The 10,876-nt window shown below is 35.2% G+C and overlaps 1 pseudogene; it reads right to left on the bottom strand.

The window, feature by feature from the left end:
- Positions 1-1,318: 1,318 nt before the first annotated feature.
- Positions 1,319-2,041, bottom strand: LOC701371 (transcription factor Spi-C pseudogene; annotated as a pseudogene).
- Positions 2,042-10,876: the final 8,835 nt, after the last annotated feature.

Raw genomic sequence — 10,876 nt, 5'->3', positions numbered from 1 at the left:
GCACTTTTGAAGGTCAAGGTGGGCAGGTCGCCTGAACCCAGGAGTTAGAGACCAGCCTGGGCAACATGGCAAAACAGTTTAAAAAAAAAAACCCAAAACATTAACTGGGCTTCAGCCATGTGTGTCACTGCACTTGAGAATGGGTGACAGAGTGAGACCCTGTCTCAAAAAAAAAAAAAAAAAAAAAAAGCTTTAAGTTGTAAAAATGGGTAAGATCAAAAGAGAAGGAAAGAAAAACATGTGTCAGGAACCTGAATAGACATTTCCAGTGATGTTTTTAAAGCCATGAACTCATTTTGGCACAAAGGCTTTAGCATATGCAGTCATTTACAAAATTTGTTTGTAAAGCCATCGTATAAAAATGTGAATTTTCTCACCTGAGTACATGACAAGGAAATGTGGAAATCAATATATAAATCAAATCATCTGTACTGGCACTGTTAATCTAGAAGAAGGTGGTTGCATCGAGAATAGCAAGAATTTAGACCAGCTTATTGAAGTGGGAAAAGAAAAAAAAAGAGCTTCAGAGGTAGGCTTTGCCTCTTAAAAAAATTAAAAATATAGGTCATTGTCAGTGTTGTGCTTGGGAGTTAGGAGTCAAAAACAAACAAACAAACAAACAAACGAAGTCATCGTCTATGAAAAGATAAAAGAAAAAGACTTTGCATCCATTGAAGTATGCAAAAAAGAAAACAATTTTTAAATAAAATAAAGTGGATATATTTGGGAGCTTAGCAATGGACATATAGAACGGAGTGATAGACACTGGAGTCTCCAAAAGGTGGGAGGATGGCAGGGGTATGAGGGATGAAATCCTACCTATTGGGTACAATGTTCACTATTCTGGTGATGAGGATGCTACGCAATATACTTCACCACTATGCAATATATCAAAGCAACAAAACTGCACTTGTACTCCTAAATCCATAAAAATAAAAAATTATCTTGGCTGAGACCTCTTTAAAAAATAATAAAATAAAATAAAATTTTTAAAAGAGAGAGAATAGTAAGAACAGAGCAAGGACATTTAGTCTATACTTTCAAATGGACTTGATCATTTGAAACAATAAAGTTGTTCATTGAATCTTCACAGAGTATTATAAAAATGTTGTTCATTTGCAGAATTTCCCAACAAGTTAGTATAGATTACATGCTCCTTGATAAAAGCAACAATAAATTTAATTTTTTTTCTTTAGTATTTGCTTTAAGTGAAAAATCCTGAATTTCTTCAGAGGAGGTATAAAAGAGAGAGAGGGAGAAACCTTTAAAACTTGTAGGGATTTCCGATGCCAGTAAACCATGAAATATGAGAGTATATTTAGCAATCATGGTGATTTAGCTCATGGTAATTGGCATATGTATAACTATAATTTGCATTCCAGTTATTTAAACTGAGACATTCTTGATCAGGTTGAACACATTGTGAGTAGAAGATCTCTTTCCCCAGGAAATAGGATGGAGAGAGTCTTCGGAGAATGGCCTCACTGAACTGGTAAGTCAGCTTCCTCTGGATTTTGGTAATTTCCTGTCTTCTTCCGTAATTTCTCAGTGCCCTGGCCATTTTCTGGTAAGTCGTGGTCTTCCTGTTGCCTTTTCTTTTCCCCCAAAGCTCGGCAAGTTTTTCTTTGTTTTTTGATACAAACCGAAAGATGCCTTTGGTTTTATCTACCCACTGAATACAAGATGCCATCTCCGATTCAAACAGTCGGAGCTTCTTCCTGCCTTTTCCCCCCTTTTGCTGGAGAATAGTGGGTTGTACCAGCTGGTTTTCAGTTATGTTCTGCAGAGATTGATGAATATTTCCTTCAAAACAGAAGTCCGCAGCACTGTTAATTACCGTTCTCCAATTATAGACAGTCTCCTCTGTAGGCAACACTCCATAGCAACTGGAATTTCCTTTGACATGAGGACAATGGTTGATTAAAGCCAGGTAATTTTTGTAATCTGGCTAGTACTGAAGATCTCCAGTTGAATGTTGCCTCAGAACCTCAAAAGCATCCTCAAATGCTTGACCCAGCTTATCTTATTCAACACATGTCATATTTCATTAATAAATTGACAATTCTGTTCCTTAGCAATTGTTGCCAGAAGACACTTCAACCCTTTATAGAGATGTTTCATTAATATCAGAATGCTAAATTCAATGGTAGACTCTCATGAAAATAAAAAAGTATTTTCCAGTGCAATGGCTCTGATGAAAAAATAGTAATAATTTTTTAAAAATTAGAATTGTTAACACACAACCATCAAGAACACACTGGCAGAGTTGCATTAAATAGCTGTTTTTAAAGGAAGTTTTTCAAAAGGGGAATTTTTTTAAAAGATACAGTGCCTTCACAATTTCTATTTCATTATATGACCAGTAGACACCAGGGGCTATTATTTTGAAGAGGCACATAGTAGTTTGCATCCCATCAGCCAAAAAAAAAAAAAAAAAAAAAAAAAGTTTTCCCATTTTTTAATTGTTTTTCTTATTGTTAAAATTTAAGAGTTCTTAGCATATTTTGGATATCAGTCCTTTAATATATTTGTGTTTAAAAAATATTTTCTTACAGTCTGTAGTTTGTCTTTTCAGTCTCTTAACCATGCCTTTTTCAGGGCAGAAGTTTTTAATTTTAAGGAATACCAATTTATCACTTGTTTGTTTTCATAGGCTGTGCTTTTGCTGTTGTATTTAAGAGGTCATTACCGAACTGAAGGTTACCTATATTTTCTCCTATGTTACATTCCAGGAATTTCACAGTTTTGTGTTTTACATTTAGGTTTATAGTAGGTATAAGTTAACTTTTGTGAAAGCTATATGATTTATGTCTAGTTGCATTGCCATTTTGCACATGGATATTCAGATTTTCTAGCACCATTTGTTTAAAAGACTATCATTTTCCTTTACTAATTGCCCTTACTCCTTTATCAATGATCAGTTGACTATATGTGCATGTATTTATTTATAGGTTCTATATTCTACTCCACTGATAGAGTTGTCTATTATCTTACCAATACCATGCAATTATATCTTAATTATTATAGCTTTGTTGTAAATCTTGAAGTTGGGTAGTGTGGAACCTCCAACTTTGTTCTTCTCCAATATTGTAGTGGCTATTCTCTGTCCTTTGTCTATCCTTATAAATGTCAAAATCAGTTTCTTGATAATCCACAAAATAATTTACCAGATTTTTATTGGGATTGAGTTGAATCTATAGAGCAATTTGAAAAGAACTGACATCTTCAGAATATTGAGTCTTCCGATACATGAAGATAAAATACTTCTCCATTGACTTAGATCTTCTTGGATTTCTGTCATTAGAGATTTAGAGTTTTCCTTATATCAACTCTATAAATATTTTATTAGATTTGTAATTATTTCAATTTTTGATGCTAAAATAAATAATATATTTTTAACTTCAAATTCCAATTGTTCATTATTGATATTTAAGAAAGCAATGGACTTTTGTATAATAACCATGTATCCTGCAACCTTGTTAAATCACTTATTAGCTAAAAGGGTTTTGTTGTTGCTGTTGTTGTTGTTGTTGTTTTGACATTTTTTAAATGTAAATATAATGTCACCCATGAAAAGACAGTTTCATTTTTTTTCTTTCCAATTAGTACATCTTTTATTTTCTTTACTCATATTTTGCATCAGCTAGGAATACATGCATGATGTTGAATAGATGTGGTGAGAGCAGATATCCTTGCTTTGTTTCTAACCCAACTTTACATCTTAAAGAACTAGAAAAACAACAAATTAAACCCAAAGCTATCAGAAGAAAAGAAATACTAAATATTAAAGTAGAGAAAAACAAAATAAAGAGAAAAGCAATAGAGAAAATCAACAAAACTTAAGATTTTGTTTTTCACACACATTAACAAAATTCACAAAACTTTTACCAGATTTACTAATAAAAAAGAGAGGAGACTCAAATAATTAAAATTGGAAATAAAATATGGGTAATTATGACTCATTTTTTAAAAAAATAAAAAAGATTATAACAAAGTACTATGAATGATTGTATGTTAACAAACTGGATATACTAGATGAAATGGGCAAATTCCTGGAAACACACAAAATATCAAGACCAAATCATCAAGAAATAAAATATCTAAACATGCCTATGATGAGTAAAGAGATTGAATGAGTAAACAAAACTTTCAAAAAGCCTGGGCACAGTGGCTTATGCCTGTAATCCCAGAATTAAGGATCACTTGAGCCTAGGCAATTGAGTTATGGTGAGATATGATCATAATATTGCACTCCAGCATGGGCAAGAGAGTAAGACACTGCTTCTAAAAAATAAAATTAAAATTAAAAAATAAATAAAAATAATAAATCAAGACCTTCCAATAAAGAAAGGCACACAGGACCAAATGGTTTCACTAGAGAATTCTACCAAGCATTTCAAGAAGAATTAACACCAATCTTTGTAAAACTCTTCCAAAAACTTGAAAAAGTGTGAACGTTTCCAAACTCATTCCATAAGACCAGCATTACCTTTATACAAAAGACAAACACACTACAAGAAAAGAAAAATAAAGATAATTATCTCTCATGAATTTTAATGCAAAAATTATCAACATACTACTAGCAAAGCAAATTCTACCATTTATTAAAAGGATTATACACCATGACCAAATGGGATTTATTTCTGGAATGCAAGTGCAAGGTTGGTTTACCATATGAAAATCAATCAATGTAATATGCCACATTAACATAATAAAAAAATCTACATGATCATCTCAATTGATGGAGAAAGAAGCATTAGGCAAAATTCAATATCCTTTAATAATAAAAACACTCAATAAACTAGGAATAGATAAAAACTATCTCAATATAATGCTACATATGAGAAGACCAAAACTAACTCACTCAATGGTGAAAGACTAAGCCATTTCTCTAAGATTAGGAACAAGAAAAGGATAGCACTTTTGCCACCTCTACTCAATGCGCTACTGTTAAGTCATAGCCAGGGCAATTAGAAAAGAAAAAATAAATAAGACATTGAAATAGTAGAGGAAGAAGTTAAATTTCCTCTGTATGCAGACAAAATTATATCCGTAGAAAATCCTAGAGATTCCACAAAAATTTACAACTGATAAATGAATTCAGCAAAGTTGCAGAATACAAAATTAACACAAAAGCAGTTGTATTTCTGTATACTGACAATGAATAATCTGAAAAGGGAATTAAGAAAAGTATTCCAGCTCTGTATCTTCAGCCTACTTAACATAAAGATGAGAATGAAGCCTTTGTGATTATCTATTTCCATTTAAGAATAATTGGAGATACACAAATGCAAATCATTATGGAGACTTTCCATTTGGTATCTAAGAGAGATGAAAATGTTTGCAATTTCCTAGAAGGAGGATTATTAACAGGAGGATGTGACAACAAACTAATTTATAGACATTATTCAACATTATATTTTCTCTTCTGTGTGGATTCTTCAGAAAGTAAAATTGGCATTTTTAGATCTAATTCAAAACAAAGCCAGTTGACTATATCCCACTTACACCAGAGTCAAACCCTCAAGAGTATCAAAGACTATAAAAGCAAAAAACCTTATCCAAAGGACAGCAACTTCAGAGATTAAAGGAACATCAACTGACACAGATGAGAAAGAACAAGCTCAAGAATTCTGCCAATTCAAAAAGCCAGAGTGGCTTCTTACCTCCAAATGACTGCAATAGCTCTTTAGTAGTAATTTTTAACAAGGTTGAAATAGCTAAAATAACACACATAGAATTCAGAACCCGGACAGGAATGAAGATCATCAAGATTCAGGAGAAAGTTGAAATCCAATTCAATGAATCTAAGAAATCCAATATAATTATACAAAAGCTGAAAGACAAAATAGCCATTTAAAGGAAGAACCAAAGTGATCTGATAGATCTGAAAAGCTTACAACAAGTATTTAATAATACAATCAGACGTATAAAGAGCAGAATAGATGAAGCTGGGGAAAGATTCTCAGGGCATGAAGACTGCTCCTTGGAATCAACATAGTCAGACAAAAAAAAAAAAAAAAAAAAAAAAAAAAAAAAAAAAAAGAATGAACAAAACCTCCAAGAAATACAGGATTATGTAAAGAGACTGAACCCACAACTCATTGGAATCCCTGAAACAGAGGGAGAGAAAGCAAGCAACTTGGAAAACATATTTAAGGATATTGTCCACAAAAATTTTTCCAACCTCATGAGAGAGGTCAACATGCAAATTTGGAAATTTCAGAGGTCATTTTTATAGTTTCCTGTGGGATACCCACAAGACACATAATCATCAGATTCTCTAATATCAATGTGAGAGAAAAAAATACTTAAGGCAGATAGAGAGAAGAGGCAAGACACCCACATAGGGAACTCTATCAGACTAAGGCAGACCTTTTAGTAGAAACCTTACAAAGTAGAAAAGATTGGGGGCTTATATTCAGCATTTTCAAGGAAAAGAAATTCAAACCAAGAATTTTATATATAGCCAAATTAAGCTTAATAAATGAAGGAGAAATAAGACTGTTTTCACACAGGAAATGCTAAGAAAATGTGTTACCACCAGAACTGCTCTATAAGAGGTCCTTAAAGGAGTACTAAACATGGAAATGAAAGACCATTACTGACCACCACACAAACATACTTAAGTACACAGAACATTGACACTATAAAGAAATGACAAAATCAAGTCTGCATAACAACCATCTAACAACATAACAAGATTAAATATGCACATATCAATATTATCAATATTGACATTGAATGTAAATGGGCTAAATTTCCCCATTTAAAAGGCACAGTTGCAAGTGGATAAAGAAGCAAGACCCAACTGTATGTTGTCTTCAAAAGACTCATCTCACATGCAATGACACCCACTGGCCCAAAGTAAAGAGATGGAGAAAAATACTAAGCAATGGGAAAACAAAAAAAGCAAGGTTTGCTATTCTTATTTCGCACAAAACAGATTTTAAACTAACAACAATCAAAAAAGACAAAAAAGGGCATTAAATTGAGATAAAGTGTTCAGTTAAACAAGAAGACTTAACTATTCTAAATATATATACACTCAACACTAGAGTACTGAGATTTATAAAACAAGTTCTTAGAGCCCTATGAAGAAACTTAAGATTACCACACAATAAGAGTTGGAGACTTCAACACCCCACTGACTATATTAGACAGATCATTGAAACAGAAAACTAACAAAGATATTTGGGACCTAAACTTGACACATAACATGCATGTACAGAATACTGCATATAACAAAACAGAATATACATTCTTCTCATCTCCACATGGCACATACTCTGAAATTGACTAGACAATAGACCATAAAGCAATTATCAAAAAATTCAAAAAACCTGAAATAACACCAAACACATTCTTGGACTACAATGTAATAAAAATAAAAATCAATACCAAGAACATCCCTCAAAACTATGCAATGGTATAGAAATTAAACAACCTACTCCTGAATGACTTTTGGGTAATGAATGAAACTAACGTAGAAATAAAAACGTTCTTTAAAACTAATGAAAACAAAGATACAACATACCAAAATCTCTGGGACACAGCTAAAACAATGTTAAGAGGAAAGTTTATAACGCTAAATGCTTATATCAAAAAGTTGGAAAGACCCCAAATTAATAATGTAACGTCACACCTAGAGTAACTAAAAAATAAGAGCAAAGCAACCTCAAAATTAGCAGGAGAAAAGAAATAAAATCAGAGCTGAAGTGAATGAAATTAAGATATAAAAAAATACAAAAGATCAATGAAATCAAAAGTTGGTTCTTCAAAAGGATAAATAAGATTGATAGACCACTAGCTAGACTAATAAAGAAAAGATGAGACAGCATCCAAATAAAATCAGAAATGGCAAAGGAGACATTACCAGTGACCCCACAGAAATACAAACAAACCCTCAGAGACTATTATGAATACCTCTATGCACAGAACCTAGAAAACCTGGAAGAAATTGACAAATTCATGGAAACGTATTAAAACAGGAGTTATTAAGAAATTATTTTAGGCAGATAGTAAGGGTAAAGGTTCTTGGTGGAAATTTTCCTGCAATAAGAAACAATCCCAGAACCATCTCTTCTCTAATAGAAAAGGTGGCTTAAAGGGCCAGCCGGCAAGCTTTGATATGCAAATGCCGGCCATTAGAAACTAGGTTCACTCAATATGGTGATTACCATCATCTTCTCCTTGTCACCACCTGTGCCAAGTGTGATGGCCACCTCCAAATAACCTAATGTGTTCAAAACATCAAGGTGGCCTGTATTTGCATATTAAAGGACCAAATTGGGAGGGCCAGGTTTTTCACGGGCTATGTAAGTGACACACCTGGTCAAACCAATCCCCTGGGCCCTCGGCAAATCAAACATCACCTCCTCCAGCCTCTCATATAACTGACCACTTTTCCACCATACAGGAGGTTTTCTCTTTGATCCAAACCCCCCCCCCTTGTCTCTGTACAGGAGAGCTGTTCTCTTCTTTCTTCCTTTGTTCTTACCTATTAAACTTTTCACGCCTTAAAACCACTCCACGTGTGTCCGTGTTGCTAATCCTATCAGTGCGAGACCAAGACCCTAGTGTTCCTCCAGTCATTGGAGCCTTATCATTTTGATGCATTGCCAGGAATTCATTCATTGGAGCGGCGAGTATGGAATCAATCTCAACCTCAAATCTGTCCTTTAATCTCAAGGCTCTCTTTCAGTTATCCTGTTGCCAAACTTTCTTTCTCTCTCTATTTGTGGTCTCTTACTCTCTCTCTCCCGAAAGTGCAGGAAGTTTTACAGCCTAGGGAAGTAATCCTGCTAGGCAAAATCAGGAAAATGTCCTTGCAATCTAGGAACAAAGTTCTCCCCTTCCCCCCCTCCCCCCCGCCGCAGTAAGGTGACTTGCTACGAATTCTCTGGCAAGCACATGGTGTTTCTAAGCCAACATCGCCACCTAGTGGAAATGGAAATCCTCTTCATGACACACAGTGCCGGTTCTCTGTGGCACATTACAGCTTCACAACTTTTCCATTTTGTGCTTTTCTACTGCTACTACTGTGGACAGGAGAGTTCTGCTTTCAACAGCTGAGAATAAGATGTCTTCCGTAGCCAGTTTTTAGTCCTGATATTGTCCCACTGGTAGGAAAATGGCCATTCAGTTCCTACATTCTTTTAAGGCACCTATTCTGTCTCTGATTAAGACAGTACTTAATTAGTAAGGGGATTTTAAGTTCGTAAGTTAACTGGAACCATTATTTTTTAGGGGTAAGTGCTTTAGCATGGGTTATAATATCAGGCAATCTAGCACATTATCTCTGTTAAAGGAGCCTTGCCCAAACACAACACAGTCTCTCTGGAAATCCATTTTTCGGGGAATCAGGCAAATCACACAGGTTTAGAAAGTCAAAGGGAAATCACAGAGGCAGATAAGCTAAGATTGCATGGGTAAGCATGGTTAGTCCCATCACTTAGTTCATCCGGTTCCATGGCTTGAAGGACCACATCCACAACCATGGGCAGCACATTTAACATGGTGCTGGGATCCAGAAACCAGGGAGGGGAACCAGTTGGAGGATGCTCCCTGTCTTATCCTCCACTATGGGTCATATGAAAAGGAAGGAGACTAAAAGAACATTTCCATTCTCACTTCTTTTTCCAGATGGGTAATAAATTATCCTCAGCTTGGACCCCTCTGGGGTGCACTCTGAAACACTGGAACCTCCTTAACCTCAAAACTATAAAGAGAAAAGCAACTCATTTTCTTTTACACAAGGGCATGGCATTTTTACTAAATCTTTGCAAGCGTTGTAAGATCAACCTAGCTCTTTTAGCAATCATATTGGCAAACCCAGGGAGAATAGTTCCCCAAAATTAAAAAACCAACTTTCAGTGGAACCTTCTGAGGGTCCCCCTTATTTGGGGACCCCCCAAGTTCCCTTCTCATTACAAGACCTGAGGGAAATAAAGGGAAACTTAAGCCGATTTTCTAAATACCCTGATAGGTATATGAAAGCTTTCCAAAATTTAACTCAGGCGTTTAACTTCACATGGAGGAATGTTATGCTGCTCCTAAACCAGACCCTCACTGCAGCAAAAAGCAGATAGTTCTGCAAGCCACAAATAATTCTGGAGATAAGCAGTATATCTCCTATAATACACCAAAGGGAAGAAAGCAGATAGAGAAAGCGAAGAAATAGCAAAAACATTATTCACAATAGGGAGAGAAGCAGTTCTGGTAAAATACCCAATTGAAACCCCAATGGCTCAGGAGACAAATGGAAAAGAAAGCACTTTTTAATATGCATTTTACAAGGCCTATGGAAAACCAGGGCCAAACCTCTCAATTACTCTAAACTCTATAACAGACCAAAAGCCAAATAAGAATCCTGTAGCCTTTATGGAAAAGCTAAGACAGGCACTCATAGAGTACACCTCCTTATCCCTTGATTCAGTTAAAAGACAACTCATCCTGAAGGACAAGTTTATTACACAGGCAGCTCCTGATGTTAAAAAGAAACTACAAAAGCAAACTATTAAACCAGATAGCACCTTAAAGAACCTCCTGAAGGTGGCCACTTTGGTCTTTTATAATAGGGACCAGGAGGAAGCCCAAAAGAAAAAGAGCAAGCTCAGGTGAAGGACAGAGGCTCTAGCAGCAGCTTTGCAGGCTTGCAAAGTTATGGCAAAAACCAATGAAGATAAAACTGACCCCAGAGGTGGTCACTGGGTTCAGGACCAGCCTCACAGAAGACTCATGGGTCCTGGGGCTCAAATCCCAGCTCCAGCAGCTCAAACTAACATTATAGTACAAGAGCCCCGGGTGATTCTGAAAGTTAAAGGAAGGAAAGCATACCTCCTTCTAAATACTAGAGCCAGTTTCTCTCTTTTCT

This window comes from Macaca mulatta, chromosome X (genome assembly GCF_049350105.2).
Source record: "Macaca mulatta isolate MMU2019108-1 chromosome X, T2T-MMU8v2.0, whole genome shotgun sequence".
Taxonomy (NCBI): Eukaryota; Metazoa; Chordata; class Mammalia; order Primates; family Cercopithecidae; genus Macaca; species Macaca mulatta.
This window is presented reverse-complemented; position numbering and strand designations above follow the sequence as displayed.